We start from the raw sequence: 19656 nt of genomic DNA, 5'->3' as shown, positions 1-19656 counted from the left end.
AAGGGTTTTAGCGGACGCCTCCCGCCCCCAACCAGGACCGGCGTCGGCACCCCCAGGCTGGGCGCAGTCTCCGGGGTTCCTTCCGGTTCACACCCTCTGTTACTCCGTGATCCTCTGGGCTCCAGAGCGAGGAACCCTGGGTCTTTGTACACGTGTCTGTGCGCCTGCTGATGCGGGGGGTGGGGGGGAGAATGTCTCTTTTGAATTTCCATAGCAACTGCTCCCGTGTCACCCTATTGCTCCCAAAGGTTTAAGCAGTTGCGTGTGCAAATTTACATATATCTGCATGTCATTAACATAGAGGCGGAGCCGGAACTTGTTTGGGCAACTATCCCTGGACAGTTCCCCTCGCTTTGCTTTCATCCCGTCCGATGGCCACCTGGACTGCGCATGCGTGAGTGTTTTGCGTCTCCGTGTTCTCGGATTTGAGGTGGGTGGGAGACCTCTGACAGTGACTATCCGTTCTGGTCCACTCATGCCCTTACAGAAACATCCCAACCGAAGGCTCAGTTCCCTAAGCAACACTGAGACTTGTTGGACCCCAGTCCTGCCTTTCCTGGCTGTGTCATCTTAGGTTGGTGCCCTTTTCTGTGACTCAGTTTCCGTCTCTGTAAATAGGCATACTAATCTCTAACTCACTAGGTTATGTGCGGGTTGGTGGGATGCCACTTCGGCACATGGTCGTTGATGTTCTGGTGGACGGTAGGCAGTGTATGGTTGTTCCTTGACTCCCTCCTTAGAGCCCATTTCCATCCACTCAGAACCCAGCTAAAGCAAATGAACTTCCTTTGCGGCTCCAGATATGACAGGAAGAACTTCCATATGTCAGGGCAGGCTGGATTCCAGGCATGGGATGAGAAATATTGGCCAAGCCAGGTTGGTGTACCAAGGAGCCTGCCCTCCCGCTCCACCGTTGCTCTCAAGGAGTTCACTAGGTCAGGAACCCTTGTATTCCTATCCAGGCACTGGACCTTAAGGTGGCTGCTGGACAGCAGCTGACTGGGAGGCTGGACTAAGGTGCCTGTGATGGTGTAGGAAAGGAGAGCAGGAACTTTGCTCAGAGAGTTGCCTGTCTGAGCTTTCACCAGGGAGGATCAAAGAACTCTGGGGCAACTACCTTGTCCTTCTTGGACCTCAGTTTCCCTACTGAGGACACTTGAGAGTCTCATGGGGCGTGGCGGGGGGGGGGGCCCGGGAAAATGGGGGAGAATAAAAAGCCATCCCCCCCCCCGCAGCAACAGTACAGGGAGTGAGTTCCCCATTCTTGGGACTATGCAAGCAGAAGTGTGGTTGGAATGGAACAGAACTTCCTGGAAGCTGCCTTCTTGAAAGGTGGGGAGTCCTTCCTGGGTCTGACTTCTACCCTAGAGGCTCTTTCTTGCCTTTCTTTCTCCCAATGTCCTCCTAACCTTAACCAGCCTTGACTGCTGGAGCCACAAGGAGGCAGAAGAGGCATTAAAGGGTAAACCCAGTTCCGTTCTGTGCTGGGGATAGCTCTCATTAGGCTTAATTAACATAAATGGGATTGCTTCCTGTCTTGGGTAGAATATGGTTGTTGGTGATGAAGAAAGGCATAGGAGCTTGGCTCTGATTGGTCAGTTGGCTTCTGGGAGGAGGCAGGACTATATGGGGACTTTGTAGTTGTCCGTTCCGACTGCTGTATACCAGACTACTCTTGGCTGCCAGTAGGCCAGCCCTTTCCCAGTAGCCACCTGTGTTCCACAGGTGAGAGTTCCAGGGACAGGCTGAGAGCCTGGCAGTGCCCGGCTGGCCCGCCTGTGTCCCACTCCAGGGGCCAATTAAGTCTCTATCCCTAGCCGCGCCGATTAACAGTTAATAAGGCAGCAAACACCTGCAGCTATGGAGGCGAATTAAGAGCAACAGTCGGCATAATACACAACCCGATAAGTGAGCAATTAACAACCGGAGAAAGATTAATAGAAGCAATTATGTCCTACTCGGAGCTCTGTAAATACGACTGTCAACCGCTGGGGAATTCAGTCCAGTCTCACCTGGCTCCACCCTGGCCATAGCCTCTGCTGGCAGTGGAGACACTTGAGCTAGCCTATAGAGTCTGGACCACAGAGCCGTTGACACACGGGGCATGCCCAGATGTGTACACATGGGCATATACGTCCAGGCACACAGAGGGATGGTCCATAGGACATAGTTACACAGACACGCCCCAATCATAAAGCTCACATTCACACAGATGGATAGACACAACACAAAGAAGTCCTTCCAGAAATAAACACAGACATGCCGGAAAATACGCAGTGTCACCGAGACACTCACATGTCATACAGAGCTAGAATTACCCAGATGATGGAATATATAATGATCTAAATGTAGACATTATAAACACAGCTTCCTACACATGGGATCCTATTGGCACACCATGTTTGCCGTCTTCTGATGCCCACCTTGCATGGGGATCATCTTGGTGAGAGCTAAAGCATGTGAGAAGTGGAGGGAGGGTAGGAAGGGACATGAAGGGGCAGAATGTACATGAATATATGTGCAAGAATGATGCACACTGATGGTTCTAAGCATTCATATCTGTGTGTGCATATATGTTCGTTATCAGTTTGTAGATAAGTTCCAACATGTAAACATGCATTCACCTATATGTTTACATTTATATTAAGCTATATTGGTGTGTCATGATATAAACATGATTGTGTGTTCATCATATGTTTGGGTCTGATGGGTTTGGGATTCTGTGTGTATGTGTTTGACTCATACACAATTCTGCATAATATACCACTGTACATAAGAGGGGATTTACGTGTGACCTGCCTCTCTGTGGGTGGGTATGAGGGGAGCCTTAAGGAACCCAGGAACTCTGGTGATCTCTGGATCCATGAGGCTAGAGCCCACCTCCAGGAAGTGGGGCTCAGGGGAGTTAGGAATGCCTTAGGGCTCCTTGGCTGACCCGGATCGCCTCATAGGATCTTTCAGCCATTTAAAAGAAACAGATCTGAAGGTTCTCCTGATCTGAGAGCGGTCCCCATGGAAAACCCCAGACTGGTAATCTGAGGGCAGAAGGATGGTGTCTTAGTTAGGGTTTCTATTGCTGTGATGAAACCTCATGACCAAAAGCAAGTTGGGGAGAAAAAGGTTTATTTGGCTTACGCTTCCACATCATAGTCCATCACTGAAGGAAGCCAGGACAGGAACTCAAATGGGCCAGGAACCTGGAGGCAGGAGCCAATGCAGAGGCCATGGAGGGGTGCTGCTTACTGGCTTGCTCCCCATGGCCTGCTCAGCCTGATTTCTTATAGAACCCAGGACCACCAGCCCAGGGCTGGCCCCACCCACAATGGACTGGGCCCTCCCCCCTCAATCACTAATTAAGGAAATGACCTACAGCAGGATGCTATGGAGGAATTTTCTCAATTGAGGTTCCCTCCTTCCAGAAAACTCTAGCTTGTGTCAAGTTGACATAAAACTAGCCATCACAGATGGCAAGTTCGAGGCCAGCCTAGGTTACAGAGTAGTTCTAGGCCAAAATTATACAAACAAAACTAATATCCAAGGCTGGGAAGATAGTTCAATTAGTCAAATACGTGCTGTGCCAGCAATGAGGACCTGAGTTCAACCTTCAGCACCCACGTGAAAAGCTAGTTATGACATATGCTTGTAATTCCAGTGTGGGAGAGTCAGGAACAGGAGGATCCTTGGCCTCAGTGACCATCTAACCTTGCATATTCTGCAAGTCCCATGTTCCAATGAGAGACCCTGCCTGGTTTCAAAAACAAATAAATAAATAAACAACAAAGTTAGCAGTTTCTGAGAATCAATACCCAAGCTTGCCCTCTGACATTCATATGCGTGTACACACCCAACACACACACACACACACACACACACACACACACACACACGAACTAATAGCCCTCTCCTCAAAGGAAAATCTCTGCACCAAGTCTCCAGTCTGGGACACATGCCATCATACACAAAAATCCTACTGTAAAAGGACACAGGCCAACATGTAAACATAGAAAGTCATGAATATAGACATGTGAAATGCTCCTCACAGGTGCACCAGGACCTTACCACCATGCCTAGGCTCACACACACACACACACTATCACTCCCATAGGCCCACACACCATTGTTGTCTGAAGCGAGCCTAGGGCTAGGCCTAGGAGTGTGGAGGGTGTCCTCTGACAGGTTCCCCCACCTCCTTCAACCTCAGACTGGCCAGATGGTGGAAGCTGGCGGATCCCAAGGGGGCTCTCCATCACTGCTAGTCTCCCTGCTGACAGGCAGGTGCACTGAGGCCTGGCTGTGATGAAGGGGTGGAGTGTAAATAAGGAGGTAACTAGGCCCACCAGCATGTCCCCCAGCCTCCCTGCCCCACACCAAGGTGGACAGTGAGTCAGCTCAGAGCCACCCCCTACACTTAGGCCTTGGCAGGATCTATAGGTTACAAAGGGACCCAGGGCTTAGGTGGACACTCCCACAGGGAAGAGCCACCTCCCAAAGCCAGGACTGACTTGCAGAGACCACAGTAGCCTGCTGCTCCCCTGCTGACCACCATCCAATGAAAGTCTACAGAAAGTGATGACTGGGTGAAATATATCTGAGGACCCACAGATCCACTGCGAAAGGTCTCCCTGTCAGACCCTCCCACCCAGTCCTGCCAGCCTGCTCTTTCTTTGACTCCACTCCGTCTCTGGTTTTCGTTCATTTGTTCATCCATTCATTTGTTTGTCTTCTCATTTATTCAGCCAATAAAGACACTAAAGAGACCACGACATTTAGCGCCCCTGCTTTTCTGGATGCTGGGCATACAGAGTGGGTGAGGGGCAGAGGCGGTCTGGAGTGTAGGGTTGTCCCAGACCCTGTTTCTTCCTTAGTGTCTTGAAATGAAGGAGAAGCCGCTGCTTCCTCGGCTGAAGGGAAAAGCACCGACTCCAGGATGACGGATAATAGCTGACATGTCTAGTCCATGGTGCCGGGCTCCGTTCTAAGTGCTTTACATGAATTAACTCAGTACATCCCCACAACGACCTGCAGAGGCAGCCACTGTTACTAACCCCGTTTGTGGTCACACCGAGGTTAAGTAACTTGGCCAAGGTCAAACAGCTTGTCAAAGCCACCCCGAGTGTTAAAGGCATTCCAAAGACGGCAGCTAGCCCTCCAGCCCCTCCCCTGCCCTGCAGCTCCAGAGACCTGAGCATGCCCATGGACACCTCAGGACTCCAGCTTGTTTCCTGGTACCCATTCCTGGTAAACAGTCACTCTTTAAGGAGGGGAGGTGGCCTCAAGAGCTCTAGTGACTGGCTTCTGGCTGTTTGGGTGGGGAATTCTGGGGTCCTAGGTTGAGGTGCAGGCTATAAGAGGGCTGGAGTCCCGGGTCACACAGCCCTTTGGTCCTGTGGACCTATGAATTCTTTAACTCTGGCAGAAAAGGGCTAAAGTGGGGTCATCTAAAGTAGGAGACCCAGGGAAGAGATGTCTTTTGCCTGGGTCTCAGAGTCCTGGAGGTGGATCCTAAGTGACTGGTCCAGAATGTAACCAGAGAATCAATCATTCTGCAGGAGTGGATGGAGAGGGCAGACGTGTGGCTAAGCATCCCCTCTCCCATCTCAGCCCAGACCTTGCCAAGTTCAGGCTCCTTGCACCCAGGAAAATACTTTGGGTCCAGATCCATGCTGGAAGCCACAGTGGATCTCTCAAGGATGACTTAATTCCTAATCTTATCAGCTCTCCCACTTCATCTGTACCCCTCCTGCCCCAGGGGTTAGGGAGGAAGTGGGGTCCCCAGGGTAGATCAGCTGGAGAGCCTCTGTCCACAGGCAAAACTCCCTGCCTCTACTTCTAGGGCCCCAGGATTCCTGCTCAGTCTCCAGAGGCTTTTTTCACACAATTACCCAGGCCAGGAATTTCGATCCCTGGTGCCAGCACGGCCCTTGTTATGCAAATGTAGGCAAATGAGATGCAAACAGAGCAGTCCCAGATTAACAGAGAAATCCCCAGCAGCTGGAGGAGTCACCACAAAGTCAGCTTGCTCTAGCTTCCCTATTACCCCCTCTCGGGCTTTATCCACCTGGATCTGCCAAGGGCCACCATCCTTCTGTGCGTCTACCCTCTAAAACAGTGGTTTTCAGTCTCCCTAATGCTGCGACCCTTTAATACAATTCCTCATGTTGTGGTGACCACCCCCTATCCTAAAATCATTTTCATTGCTACTTCATAACTGCAATTTTGCTATTGTTATGACTCGTCAATAAATATCTGTGTTTTCAGATGGTCTTAGGCAACCCTGCGAAAGGGTCACTTGACCCTAAGGGGGTCACGACCCCTATGTTGAGAACCACTACTCTGAAAGCTGTCTGCTCGGACATGTAGGAAGGGTCTGGGCAAGATCATGGCAGGAGTGGCAGTTAGTGGTGGTGTTTCCCAATTTTGTTTCTTGTAGACTAGGGAATTTCTCTCCTTCTCTCTCTTTCTCTCTCTCTCTCTCTCTCTCTCTCTCTCTCTCTCTCTCTCTCTCACACACACACACACACACACACACACACACACACACACACACCGAGTAGAAGAGTCCCTAAGTACACACAAATACACTCATTCAGACCCAATTACACACACAGTCTTGCCCACTGTACTTTATAAATCAGCCCAAGTCCCTGCCCCTTCCTCTCCTGACACACTATAAATTAAGCCACAGTCATCCACAGGCTATGGTGCAATGGGTCATCAGGCTGTGTCCCTTCTCTGGGACTAGAGGGTGAAAGATACTCCTGATAGAAGGCCACTAGTCAGGGTGAGGACAGGTAAGCAAGAGACTCCTCCCCTGGGCATGACCCTGGGGAAGGAGCCCAATGTGGTGGGCAGTGCCTACCAGAGCCCTTGGAGGTTCTGGCTGGTCTCAGTGCCTGTGGGAACCTGGCCCCTGGCAGGCCCAACCAGTCCAGGCCCAACTTCTAAAAATAAGAGCCGAGGATTGAAGCCTCTGGTTGGTTCTGTGGGAGCCTGTTGCCGTGGCAACCCTTCTCAGAGGCCTCCCTCCTGGCTGGGCTGCCCCGTTTGGCTGCAGGTCTCGGTGCCAGTCCCCCTGTGCTGGCCCCTCTGCCAGCCAGCCCTCTGTCCTGTCTTCCTCGGTGGGGGGAGCAGGTGTGGGGCGGGGGGTTGGCGTGGGCGGGAGGACCTTGGGAACTCTGACAGAGCACAATGGCCTGTGTGTGAGACCTAGGCTGGATCTGCTTGTGTGGAGGCTGTGTGACAGTGGGGTGTGTGACTGTGTGACGACGGCCTCTGTTGTGCTTTTCCCTGGGTGTGCATCAAAGCCTGTGACTTGATTGTCAGAGTCCCTGGGGATGCCTGTTTTATCTCTATGGCTCTGCACCCATGTGTGACAGTGTGTGTGTGTGTGTGTGTGTGTGTGTGTGTGTGTGTGTGTGTGAGTGAGCGCGCGCCTGTGCTGAGGGAGGGACCCAGCCATGGCTTCCTGAGAATGTCCCCGCCCTGTCCCTCGCCTTCTGGGGTTGTAGGCTGGTAGTGTAGAAGAACCGGTAGTACAGAGGTACCTAGAGTATGCCAGAGGTCAGCAGGACATGGTGATGGGATGAGCTTTTCCTCGGACCTCCTATTAAATACCGTCTAAACTCCAGTCTTCCCCATAGGGGAGCCAAAGAGGGGGATACTCCAAGTGTGCAGACTAAACCTAGGAGTGAGTGCATGTGTGCATGCATGCTTGCGTGTGTCTGTGTGCGCGTGTGTGCTACCGTCAGTCAGCGGCACAGCTCCCCTCCCCCAGCCCACCTCCCCTCTCCCATCAATCACCAAGTCCTGACAAATCTGCTGTAATTAGTGTTCCAGAGGGCCCTCCCGTTTTCCTCTCAGCCACCACGGCCAGACCGAGTCCACCCGACTCTCACCCAGGCCACGTGACAGCCTCTTCAGGATAACCCTCAGGTGTAGAGGCTTCCTGTGTTGCCACACCTTGTCTCTCCATCCGGGTCCTTTCTGCATTCTTTAACCTCCCTGCAAGACCCATCCGCACTTGACGTTCTACTCAAAGCCAAAGGCACCTCTTCAGCCTGGCCTTCGGGCTTCCCACTCTACATCCTTCTCCCAACTTCGTGTAGCTTGAGCTACTGAGAGCTCCCAGGAGTGGTCGGGATGTCTCTCATCTCTGTGCCTTTGCTCTTGACTTTCTTGCCTGGAACCCCGAACCTTCCAGTGCTGGTCAAAGCTCCTCACTTTGGGACTCAGGGTAGATGGCACCTGTTTCCAAAATGGGTAACTTGTGGTTCCTCATAGACTGACCCCCTCTCTCCATATACAACGTCTGGGCCTCTCTGTCTCTCTCTTCATGGGGAGACCTAGAGCCTTGCACACTCTGTCACTGAGCTGTAGCTCCAGTCCTTTTTTTTTTTAAATTTTTATTTTGAGATACAGTTTTACTAAATTGCCCAACTTGGTCTTGAAGTCCCCCTGTAACCTAGACAGGGCTTGCACTTTGAATCCTACTTCAGCCTCCTGAGTAGCTGAGATTCTAGACCTGGTCAAAGGTGTGTGTGTGTGTGTGTGTGTGTGTGTGTGTGTGTGTGTGTGTGTGTGTGTCTGCACTGAGTGTGTGTGTGTGCAGTGTGTGTGTAGGTCAGTGTATTTTTTTCTTCTAATTTTATTTTATTTTCCTACCTTATTTTTTGAGACAGAGTCTCTCCTGACTTGGCAGGCTGCCTGACCAGTAAGCCCCAGGAGTTCCCGGCCTCTGCTTCCCTTCTTTTGAGAATACAGGCGTGCACCACTGTACCAAGCTTTTTACAGTGCACTCTTGGGTCTCGAACTCAGACCTTCGTGCTTGCACCAGGAGCGCTTTTGGCCACCATCTCCCTAGCCTGCATGCATTTCTAATAACATTTCCCCGACCACCTGTGGAAGATTTGGAGGAAAGATAAAAGTAGGAGTTGGGACAAAGAAATCACCCTTAATCCTTTCAGATCAGTGGAGTTGATTTCTCACAGACTCTCCACACATTGATTACCTATTTTCTATGTGCAACTGATGCCCTTCCTTCATGCAGTTTTGTTTCTTGTTTTGTTTCTCTCACACAGCGAGCATTCCCCGCCCCAGGTGATTAGAGAGTCTCCAAGAACATGACTTTTAATGTTTGCACAATATTCTTCTATATGGATGGATCATAATTTATTTAACCAACCCTCCACCACTAGACATTTTCGTTAGCTATAATTTTTCCACAGTTATAAATAACAGCACTGAATATCCTCGTACTTGGCTGTCTTTTATGTATTTTTTAAACATCTCTGGTTAAGTCTTAGACCGAGTCCCTGAAAGGAGGCTAATGGGGTAAAAAGGTCTGTAGGTTTTTAAAGCTCTTGATGTCCAGTGGCCTTCCGGGAAAGTTGCTCTTACCCCGCTTTATCCACAGAGCCCAGATTTCACTTCTCATCAACACTGCAGCTGTCTTTAAGAGAACAAAACAAAGCAAAACAAAAAGCTGTATTAATTTCAGCCGATGGAAACAGGTATTGTACTGTTGTTTTAATTTGCATCTCCGACTCCTGGTGAGACGAGCCCTTTGTACTCTTCCTTAGCAGGCGAGCATCTGCAGGAACTGTAATTATATCTGTACTCCCAGCCTCTGCCACGCCCTCCTCAGCTCGAGGACTGGAGCAGGAGGAGGGGGACCACGTTCCTGGATTACCTGGGAGATGATTGAGACTCTGCCATCAGCCTGGGCTTTGGCCTAGCTTAGCTCTGAGACTTGAACATGGACGACTCCCCTCACCTGTGTGGGCCTGGGTTTCCTCACATGTTTGAATGTGGCTTAATGTGATGTAGGAATAGGTGTGTGAACAGCAGCTAGTGTTCCAGGGAGAGACCACTTGGACTAGTATTCGTGGATACGGTCTTCCCTAGTGAGGAAGCAAGGTGTCAAAATAGGTAGTTCTTCCCTTCCAGAGGCTGGAAGGTTCTCGGATGCCTCTTGGTTCAGAGGTGGGCAAGAGCGTAGAGAAAAGGGCACAGGTATGACTTGGAAATGCCGTAGTAGCAGACAGGCCTCAGTTCAAGTTCAGCTAAGACAAAGAGGTCTGTGTCTTTGTGGAAATCCAGGCACAGCTCTGTTCAAATCAACAAGCTTTGTGTGCTGTGTACTTCTTAATCTAAGCCTTTGGCTGGAAGGATTCAATTACTATCTTTAGTGCCCATGGAACAGAGAAGGAGAGTATTTCTCCCTGGGTGGCACAGCATCTCTTGAGGAGTTGGCCCTCTGCCACAGGGAACATCTTGGAGGCAAACCTCGGCCGGGGTGCCCTCACCCATTCTGGCTCAGGACATGTTCCAAGACAGACACGCACAATTTCTCTGCACATTACCAGCCTAATGATACTGTCGTTTTGAGTCTGGGAATGAGGAGAAATCGGCTTTTTCTCGGTAATTAACGTGAGTGATGGGCCCTGAGATAGAGTAGTAGCCCCCCAAGTGAGAGAATGAAGATTCTCAGGAAAGTCAGCTGGGTCATCCCCCTGCCTCAAGGAATGTCTGTGTTCCAACCGAGGCCTCTTCCTGGACTCCTTGGGGACTGAGCAAGCCCCCTCCCCCTTGCTTCCTGGCCGTTCCTCCATGAATCACTAAGCACAAAGATAGGAGTTTCTTCCTTAAGGCTTCCCACAGTCCTTCATGCTGCAGTTCATTCTGCCACTGCCCCCAGGGGGCCTGTGACTTTGGGGGATCCTCAACTGTAGGGATCCCGTAGGGGGGACTATCACACCCACTCAATTTTCCTATGTGTGTTGGGGATCTGAACTCGGGTCCTCACACTTCCACAGCAGATACTTTACCCACTGGGCCATCTCCCCAGGCCCTGGAGGGATTTTCTTTTCCTTCTGTACTTACTGGTGGCCGAGGTGGAAGTCCCTGGGTGGGAGTGAGTGAGAGTGGATCCTGCAGGCCTGTGAACACGTTCAGGAATCAGCCTGGAGGGGCTGGGGACAGGCGTGGGCAGAGGGCTGAGAGCTGACCTGGCTTTTCTAAGAGGAGCTTGACCGTGACATTTTCTCTGGAGTTCTGCCTCAGTGTCCCCCATTGTTCTCGGGAGAACACTCTGAGACCCACTCATTGTCTTCTGTAGTCACTTGCTGTCCTCGATGCTGGGTGAATCAGAGGTAATAATATCAGCTCCACACTTCGCCCCTGAACAGCGCAACTCCAGGGACTCGGGGTCGGGGTTGGGGTGGGGGAGCCCAGTGCCCACAGCTCAGCTGCACAGTGATCAGGGTCCAGTGGACCTTGAGGAGGTTGGGGGTGGGTAGCTGGAGCAGGAGTCGGGAAGCTGCACTTGCTGTTGAGAAAGGGCTATTGGCAAACAGCCTGGGCACGGGGAGCAGCAAGGGCTTGGAGGGGTGCAGGGAGCCTGGCCCCGGTTTGTACATGGCATCCTTCCTGGAGCACAAGGAAGGATGGGAGGTGGGATGAGAGAGAGTGCTGGAAGTCCCCAGGGAGCCGATGGTGGAAATCAGCCATGCAGAGGGTGAAAACTTGAACTTTATTCTGACAGCACCAGGGAGCCATGGGGGATTTAAACCAAAGAAGAATATAGTTGGGTTTGGGAGAGACATGGGTAAGAATCGGTGGTGGCGGGGGATGGGGCAGGAAAATGGCTTAGTGGTTAAAAGTGCTTGCCACGCAGGCCTGACAACCTGAGTTAGGATTCCTAGAACCCGTATGAACAGCCTGATGCCGTAGGTCACAATTTTAAACAATTTTTATTTATTTTTGCTTTACGTGCATTGGTGTTTTGCCTGCATGCATATCTGTGTGAGGGTGTTGGATCCCCTGGAACTGAGGTAACAGACAGTTGTGAGCACCATGTGGGTGCTGGGAATTGAACCGGGGTCCTCTGGAAGAGCAGCCAGTGCTTTTAACCACTGAGCCATCTCTCCAGCCCAGAGTCCACATTGGTAATCCCAGCATTCTAATGGGTAAATGAGAGCTGGAGACAGAAGACTCTCCTGGAAGCTCACTGGCCGGCTAGCCTGGAGTACACGGCACGACAGAGACACAAGAGAGATGCCTCGATGAGGTGGAAGGTGAGAACCAGTTTCTGAAAGCTGTTCTCTGACCTCCACATGCCACATGCACGCTGTGGCAAGACACACACACACACACACACACACACACACACACACACACACTCACACACACACACATACAGACACACACACTCACACACACACATACACACACACATACAGACACACACACACACATACACTCACACACACATACAGACACACACACACACACTCACACACATACACACACACAGACACACACACATACAGACACACACTCACACACACTCACACACACAGACACACACACATACAGACACACACACACTCACACACACACATACACACACTCACACACACTCACACACATACAGACACACACACACACACACACACACACACACTCCAGTGTGTAGTAGGGGAAGCACAGCTATGGTCTCTAGAGGTTGGAATAGGAGTGGTAAGCTGTGGGGATGGTAAGATGGGAGACTAGACCGTGCTCCATGAATCTGAAGATGGGCTACGTAATTGCTGGTGATCCAAGATGAGTCTTGGCAGCTGCTTCCTCTTTCTTTGAACCCTCAGTGGCTCCCATAGGCCTCCAAGAAAATGTCCTGTGACAATGGTCTCCGGCTATCTGTTCCTCTATACCTCTGAAGCCTTGCCCCCTCCTCCATCCTGTACTCTGGCCAGCTGTGGCCCCGTTAATGTTGAGAACATTTGACTCAGTTCAGCATCCAGACTTGCACTCACATTAATTATCATCCCCACCCCCACCCCACCCAGGCCATCTTCCTCCTGCCTCCCCACCTCCTCCAAGAAGCCTGCCCTGTCTGTTCCGTACTTCCCTCTCTTAGCACAGGCCTGGCTGGACAATGTAGCCATTGCCAATAGTTGCTTAAGGATCCTAAGAAAAGAAGAGCTGGGTCCTTGTTCAGGGTGGGATGGGAAGCTCCATCCTCCCGGGGTCCTACAGGGCCAGGGTGGGGTGAACAGCTTCATCTTTAGCTATCCTTTCTCCCCAGCCAATGGAACTGTTGTTATTGCTCCAAATTAGGCACCAATTTGCCCGTGTAATTGTTTGCTAATTGGCATGAAATCCTAATGTAATTAGTTGGGCCCCTTATCGGGGAGCCTGGGGAGCCAGAGGCAGTGGGGGGCCGCTTCAGCATGGAGGGTCTAAGAGGCTGGGGACATGTTTGAGAGAGGAGGCCCTGAGCTGCCATCGGGGCTAATGCAAAGAGGGATGGGAATGGTAGAATCTCATAGGTGAGATTTGGAGGGCTTTGGAGAGGCCAGCACTTGCTGCCCATCTCACAGATGGGGAAACTGAGGGTGAGGGAACCTCTCGGGAGCGAGTGGCAGAGCTGGGTCTGACATCCAGGTTTTTGGCATCCAGGTTTTTGACATCCAGGTTTTTGGTCTATAGTAACCATAGCTGGGTTTTTGACATCCAGGTTTTTGGTCTATCTATAGTAACCATAGCTGGGGATCAGGGTGGTAAGAACCATGGCTTTCTGGCCTCTGTTTCCAAAGGCAGGGGAAGTGGGCCAGGGCAGAGACCCCATTCTCATTGATGTGCTGGGTACAGATCTTGGCAAAGATGCTAAGTAGAGCTGGAGGAACAGTTGGGCTCATGAGGCTCAGAGAGTCTCTCCCTGGGGTGTGGGTGAGAGGCAGGTATTGAGAAGTTGGGGCCGGAAGCCTGCCTTTCCTCCCTCCCCTGACAACTGGTGGACTCCCTGCCTAAACCCCAGGCTCCCTGCCTCTCCCTGCTCTCTGGAAAGGGTCTTGGAGAAGGAGCTGGAGCTGACCCCTCTGGGCCTGGCAGAGCTGCTTTCCAGCTTCCCTGGAGCTGTGCAGGCCGTTGGCTTCCCACTGGCAGCTTAAATTGTCTATCCTGGGAGCATCGACCCCAGGAGAACTAGCAAATGCCTCAGGGCAGAGCTCCGCAGCTGTCTGTGCCGTCCCCGGACAGGGACCACGTCCTGCAGGACCCATCTGAACACAGGTCCTGATCACACTCTGGCTGGAAGATTGGGCTGTCACCCCAAATCCCAACAGCGGGGGAAGCAGGCTCAGAGACCACTTGGGGAATCTGGTTGGACCTCTTAACTCTCAATCGGACTCCCCTACTCCAAGGTTAGATATCACCTGGAGCAGGACTGTAGAGGATCCTGCTCTCAGCTGGTGGGCAGACTGGCTTTGATGGCTGGGATGAGAGCAGCAGGCCCCTAGGAGGCCATCTAGAAAGGGCCTGCTGTCAACAACCTGGTCTGCGCTCTCTCTCTCTCTCTCTCTCTCTCTCTCTCTCTCTCTCTCTCTCTCCCTCTCTCCCTCTCTCCCTCTCTCTCAGCAGACAGAGTGGCACTGGAAGAGGCTGAGCTGGTCCTGTCATTTAATTACGTTGTGTCCCCCCCCCCACCCCCGAGCAACCCATCTCCTCACAATGGACTCTTCTGTCTCCAGTCACTTATGTCCCCAAAGTTCTCCTCTGCATCAGTGCCCAGGAGTCCTTTCTCTTTAAGTCCAATCTTTCCTCTCTCTGCTGTTTCCTGGTCACTGTCCCTTCGATGTCCTGAAGATGCCTCCATGCGGCAAGTCCAAAATAGGAAGATCGACTTCCCACAGCCTTTCCCCATCTGAGTAAATGGCACACTCCTCCCGAGGGCCTTTGCGCCTGCAGTTCCTCCTATTTGAACAGCTCTTCCCTCTTCCTCCCTCAGGTGTCTGCTTAGATGTCACCTTCTCAGAAACAACTTCCTTAAGAACCTTCCCCAAGCTTAAGACCCCCCCCCCCCCCCCCCCCCCGCTCCCTCGCACCTGCCTCCCAACCTGGGTCATTCTTTTCCTTTGTCCCTAATCACACTTTTGTGTGATCCCTTCGTGAGCCAACTCTTTACTGAGTCAACTCTCCAGCCCCCGTTTTGGTTTGGTTTTGAGACAGTCTCACTATGTTGTTGTTCTGTGTGGCCTAGAACCTGCTGTGTAGACCAGGCTGGCATGGACTGCCAAGAGATCCGCCTGGCTCTGCCTCCCGAGTGCTGGGCTTAAAGGTGTGTACCACCACCGCCCGGCCCCTACTTGTTTCTTAACGAATTTTGGTTTTACTTTTTTTTCCCATATGTCTATGTGTGTGATGCATGTTGGTGTATGTGTGGGAACACATGTGCTTGTGGATGCATGTGTATTCTGATGCATAGAGTGGCCCAAGGCTGACAGTGGGAGTCTTCCTCAATCTCTCTCCACTTTATTCATTGACGCAAGGTCTCTCAAGTAATCCCAGAGCTCACTGAGGGCTAGGCTAGTTAGCCTGCTTACTCCGGGGAGCCTGGCTCTGTCTTCCCAGGTACTGCAATTGCAGGCCGGCTCCCATGCCCACCCAGCGTTCACCTGGATGCTGGGGGCCTGGGTTCTAGTCCTTACGTTTGCAAGGGCTTTGTCTACTGAGCCAGCTTGTAAACAAATGTGATTGTGAGTCTGTCTCGTCCAAAACCATTCATAGTTCGCCTTTGCTCTCAGAGCAAAAACTACCTTGGGTTTTGCTTATAAGGCCTTCCATGATGTATTTCCTGTGGAACCTTCCTTCGTACAGACTCCTCCAAATGCATGCGCCCATGCAAACACACACACACACACACACACACACACACACACACACACACACACACACACTCAGCATTCAGAGCCTGGTGTAGTATTTCTGTCTTTTGTTTAGTGCTCCCTCACTTCTGTGGCCCTGCATTTTCATGCCTTCATTTAGGCCAGTGGCTCTCAACCTTCCTAGTGCTGTGACCCTTTAATACAGTTCTTCATGTTGTGGGGACCCCCCCATCATAAAATTATTCTGGTTGACATATTATAACTGTAATTTTGTTACTATTATTAATCATAAATATTTTTTCTGGAGATAGAGGGTTGCTAAAGGGTCACAGCCCACAGGTTGAGAACCTCTTTTGGCAGTCAGTGTTTTTAGAGCAGAGAGCCTCCTCGGGGCCAGCCCTGTGCTGAGCCCTCCTGGGAGCAGTGACCTCTCCCTTGTCTCAAAATGCTGCCCATCTGTCAGGGAAGGAGCCTTGAAGCTATCATTCCATCTCTAGGGCCTCCCTTCTTGTCCCTGGTCATACTGGTGTCCCTTCCCTGGTCCAGCCAGGTCTCTGGAGCTTCCTACCCAGAGGCAGCCCCCCGTCCTTAGCCTTTGTCTAGCTGTGGACTGACGCTGTAGGAAAGGCTGGATTTGGGTCTGCCCTTGCTTCCTTCCCTTGCTTGAGTCCTCAAGCCCCAGCATGGAGCAGGGCTGAGTAGGGGGCCGTTGAGTGACTCAAGGCTACCCTATTTGCTGGGACTTTGAGCCTTGGCCCTCCTCTTCCTCAGACTCAGACCTTGGGACAGGGATGGGAGGGTGGGAGGTTGAGGGGTGGGGTATCAAATGACTGAAGTGTATACAGAGAGGCCTGAGTCTTCTGATGTGTGTGTGTGTCTGTGTGTGTATCTGTGTGTGTGTTTGCATTCTTGGATATTTTAGACTCTTGTGAAGATACCCAAGATGTCAGCGGTCCTTGGGAATGCCATGTGCTCTCTGGACACATGTACCCAGGTGATCAGCGACACTGCTGCATCCGCACGGGGTTGTCTTCCTGCGTTTGTGTCTGTGCAGAGTCTCCAGCACAGTCACAGTCAGCAAAGATCTCACAGCGGCGAAGCCCATTGCCTGAGACAGATGAGCTGCTCCCCTGCCATCAGCCAGCAAGGTGGAGAAAGGAGTGCCAGGTGCCCCTCCCGCTAACTGCCCATCCTCTCCGGCTGTTGCCTCCCAAAAGCCCATTGAGTCCCCATGGGTCAGTGCCCAGCCCCTGGAGGAGGGCTGGGCCCAGGGCTGGTATCCATTCGGTGCCCAGAGAGGGCAGTGGCAAGTGTGGCGCTGGCTGCTTCTTGCACTTGTTCCAGTACGTCTGTGGGCTTCGGCCCCACCACACACTCACACTCACTGGCACAAACACTTGAAGATATATACTCAGTGACACAGAGACCAGACACACTGGATCAGGGACGCGTTCATACACACCCATGTCTACAGATATGGGCCAGCAGGATCTCAGGACTCAACACAGGGACACATAAAGACACTGAGACACTCGTATAGACCAAATGCCCAGAATCACCACCGACATGCGACGGGCTTTCAGGAGCATCGGTTTGGCAACAGTCACAATCTCAGAGCCCTGACACAGTGCCCCGTGCAGACACTGACACAGGGTCACAGAGGAGCAGCCACAAAGCATGCTTTCATCCAGACACACACCACATTTGCAGGCACATTGATAGACACACCGGTGGATGCACACAGCTAACCAACACGCCCACCCAGCCTCGCCTGGAGCCCAAGAGGCCTTTGAAATTCAAATCCTCGCTCCCTTCCTCCACCCCGTGGCCTTGCTGTCGGCCCCAGCACCCCTGCTGCCAGCCCAACCAGCAGCTCGGAACTCACTGTGCCAGCCTGCCCTGAGCGAGTGGAAATTAAAATGCATTCCAGGGGAGATCCAGCGCAGCAGTGGGGTGCTGGCAGCCTCAGGGGTGGGTCCCTCTATGAGCAGGAAGAGGTGCAGGACATCAGAGGAGACGGTGTCAGCCTTCCCCATTGTATGACCTTGACTCAAGCCGGTGGCCAGTTGTTTCAGAGTTCCCACAGAAAAAGGACTTCTGGAGAAGGCAAGTGCAGAGCTAACTACACTGTCTGGCAAGTCATAACTGACGTTTCGGCCCCAGGGGGAGGGTGCTTCCCGGAGAACTGTTCCACAGGTCCCTGAAGGCAGGAATCACAGATTCTGCAGACACACACCATGCACTTACTCATGTCCCAAACCTCGGCACCTTCAGGCACATATCAAATAGTGTCGTCTGTGGACCCCACTGGAAGCTAGAGACTTGCTTGTATCCTGAGGCGCACACAGTGAGGCTGGCCAAGATGAATACTGAACCCATTAGATACATCAGATCCATGCCACACCCTGACTCACCAACGAACAAACACACAAAGGCCTGATACCACTTTCTTCATACACATGCACACACATCGAGACAGAGACAGAGACAGAGGGAAGGGGCTGTGAGCATGCAAGAGGATGGAGGTGCCTGTGAAGAAGCTCCCAGATTCTGGTCCAGGAAGGGACAGGAGACTCCCTCCAGAAGGATGGGGACTCCAGGCAGGCCTGGGGGACTGATGCTTCTTTCCATCTTGGCTGCCCTGGGTCCTCTACTCTGGGCTTTGTACCATCTGGATCCTGCCAAATGGGCTTGTGCCAAGCAGGACACAGTGGGCAGAAAGGGAGGGTGGGAACACCTAGGGAGTCAGGGCAGCAGCTCATGCTGCTGAGCCCCTCGGGGCAAACACTATGCCAGGAGCTTTTCATTTACCTTAAAAAGAACCCTCAGGCCCACCCTAAAATCTCCATGGCTGCCCCATTTCACAGATGAGAGACTTTGACAGAGGCAGACAAGATGCATGTCTCTGCCTCATCCAGGGTTTGTGCAAGACCTTGCTTCAGCCCTGCCCTGTCCTCGTCCTCCTCATCACCTCCCCCAGAGGATAGACCAAGCACCAGCTGTGGAAAACGATTTATTTCGGGATTAGAGTTGATCTTCCCAAGAAGACCTGCTCCCTCAGGGTGACAGCCTTGGAGGGCTTGACTCCTGGCACTGGATCCTGCAAGAAGAAGCTGGCCACCGGATTTGAGGACAGGTGATCAGGGCTGGCGAGAGTTACCGAGAACAAGGTACAGGACCACTGATGCTTGCACACTTCCCTGGCAAGCCAGACCGCACACCCCACCCACACACCCCAGGAGGCCATCCATCCCTTGGGGAATACAGCTGTCACTGCTGGGTGAAGGAATGGGACTTCTGTCTCACCACCATCCCTAGTATAGACTGCTCCAGGCTGGGGGGTAAGGCCTATGGAAGGGGGGAGACCAGGTTCCTGAAGGTTATGGTCAGAGGGGGCGGGGCTCAGAGTGCCTGGCTAGTCGAGTGTTCTGCACATCAGAGTGGGAGTGAGTGGGCTGCGGGTACACGAGTGGGTGGTTGTGTGCGTCAATGTGTAGGGGGAGAGTCTGTGTGTGTGTGGTGTGCCTGGGTGCAATCTTAGTGTGTGTCTGCCTAGGCCTTGTACGTCAGGAGCTTGGCTCTTGCTCTGAGATCTGTGCTGTGTGTGTGTGTGTGTGTGTGTGTGTGTGTGTGTGTGTGTGTGTTGTATTTGCAGGGTGGATAGTATTTACATGCTTTGCTTTTTCCTGTTTGTGTGTATATGTGGCGTAGAAAACACGTGTACAATGGTGGGATCTGTGTGTCTACTCAGTCTGTGAATGTGATCTGTGTTGGACCGAGCAGGGTTTGTGTGGGACTAGTGCTGTGTGCAGATGGACATGGTATTTTTTTTTATTCAGCATATGACTGGAATGGTTACCAGGGCCAGTCTTTAAGGCCTGAAGTAGGGAATTGTGGGATGAGACTAGGGGATCAAATTATCAAGAGAAATGTTTGGGCTGCCTCTTTCAAGGAACTGTATGGGATCCCTGACCCCAGCCTAGAGCGATAGGTG

The 19656-nt window shown here is 52.1% G+C and overlaps 1 protein-coding gene across 1 annotated transcript in view; it reads left to right on the top strand.

The window, feature by feature from the left end:
* Positions 1–272: 272 nt before the first annotated feature.
* Adgrb2 (adhesion G protein-coupled receptor B2) overlaps positions 273–19656 on the top strand; it is a 62702-nt gene continuing 43318 nt past the window's right edge. The window contains exon 1 of the mRNA XM_052718603.1: positions 273–394. The gene's annotated coding sequence lies outside the window, so the exon portion shown is untranslated. The remainder of the gene's footprint in view (positions 395–19656) is intronic.

The sequence above is a fragment of the Peromyscus californicus genome, unplaced genomic scaffold (assembly GCF_007827085.1).
Source record: "Peromyscus californicus insignis strain IS unplaced genomic scaffold, ASM782708v3 Scaffold_5__1_contigs__length_169319896, whole genome shotgun sequence".
In the NCBI taxonomy this organism is placed as follows: domain Eukaryota; kingdom Metazoa; phylum Chordata; class Mammalia; order Rodentia; family Cricetidae; genus Peromyscus; species Peromyscus californicus.
Note: the sequence above shows the minus strand (reverse complement) of the source record. Positions and strands in the feature narration are given on the sequence as shown.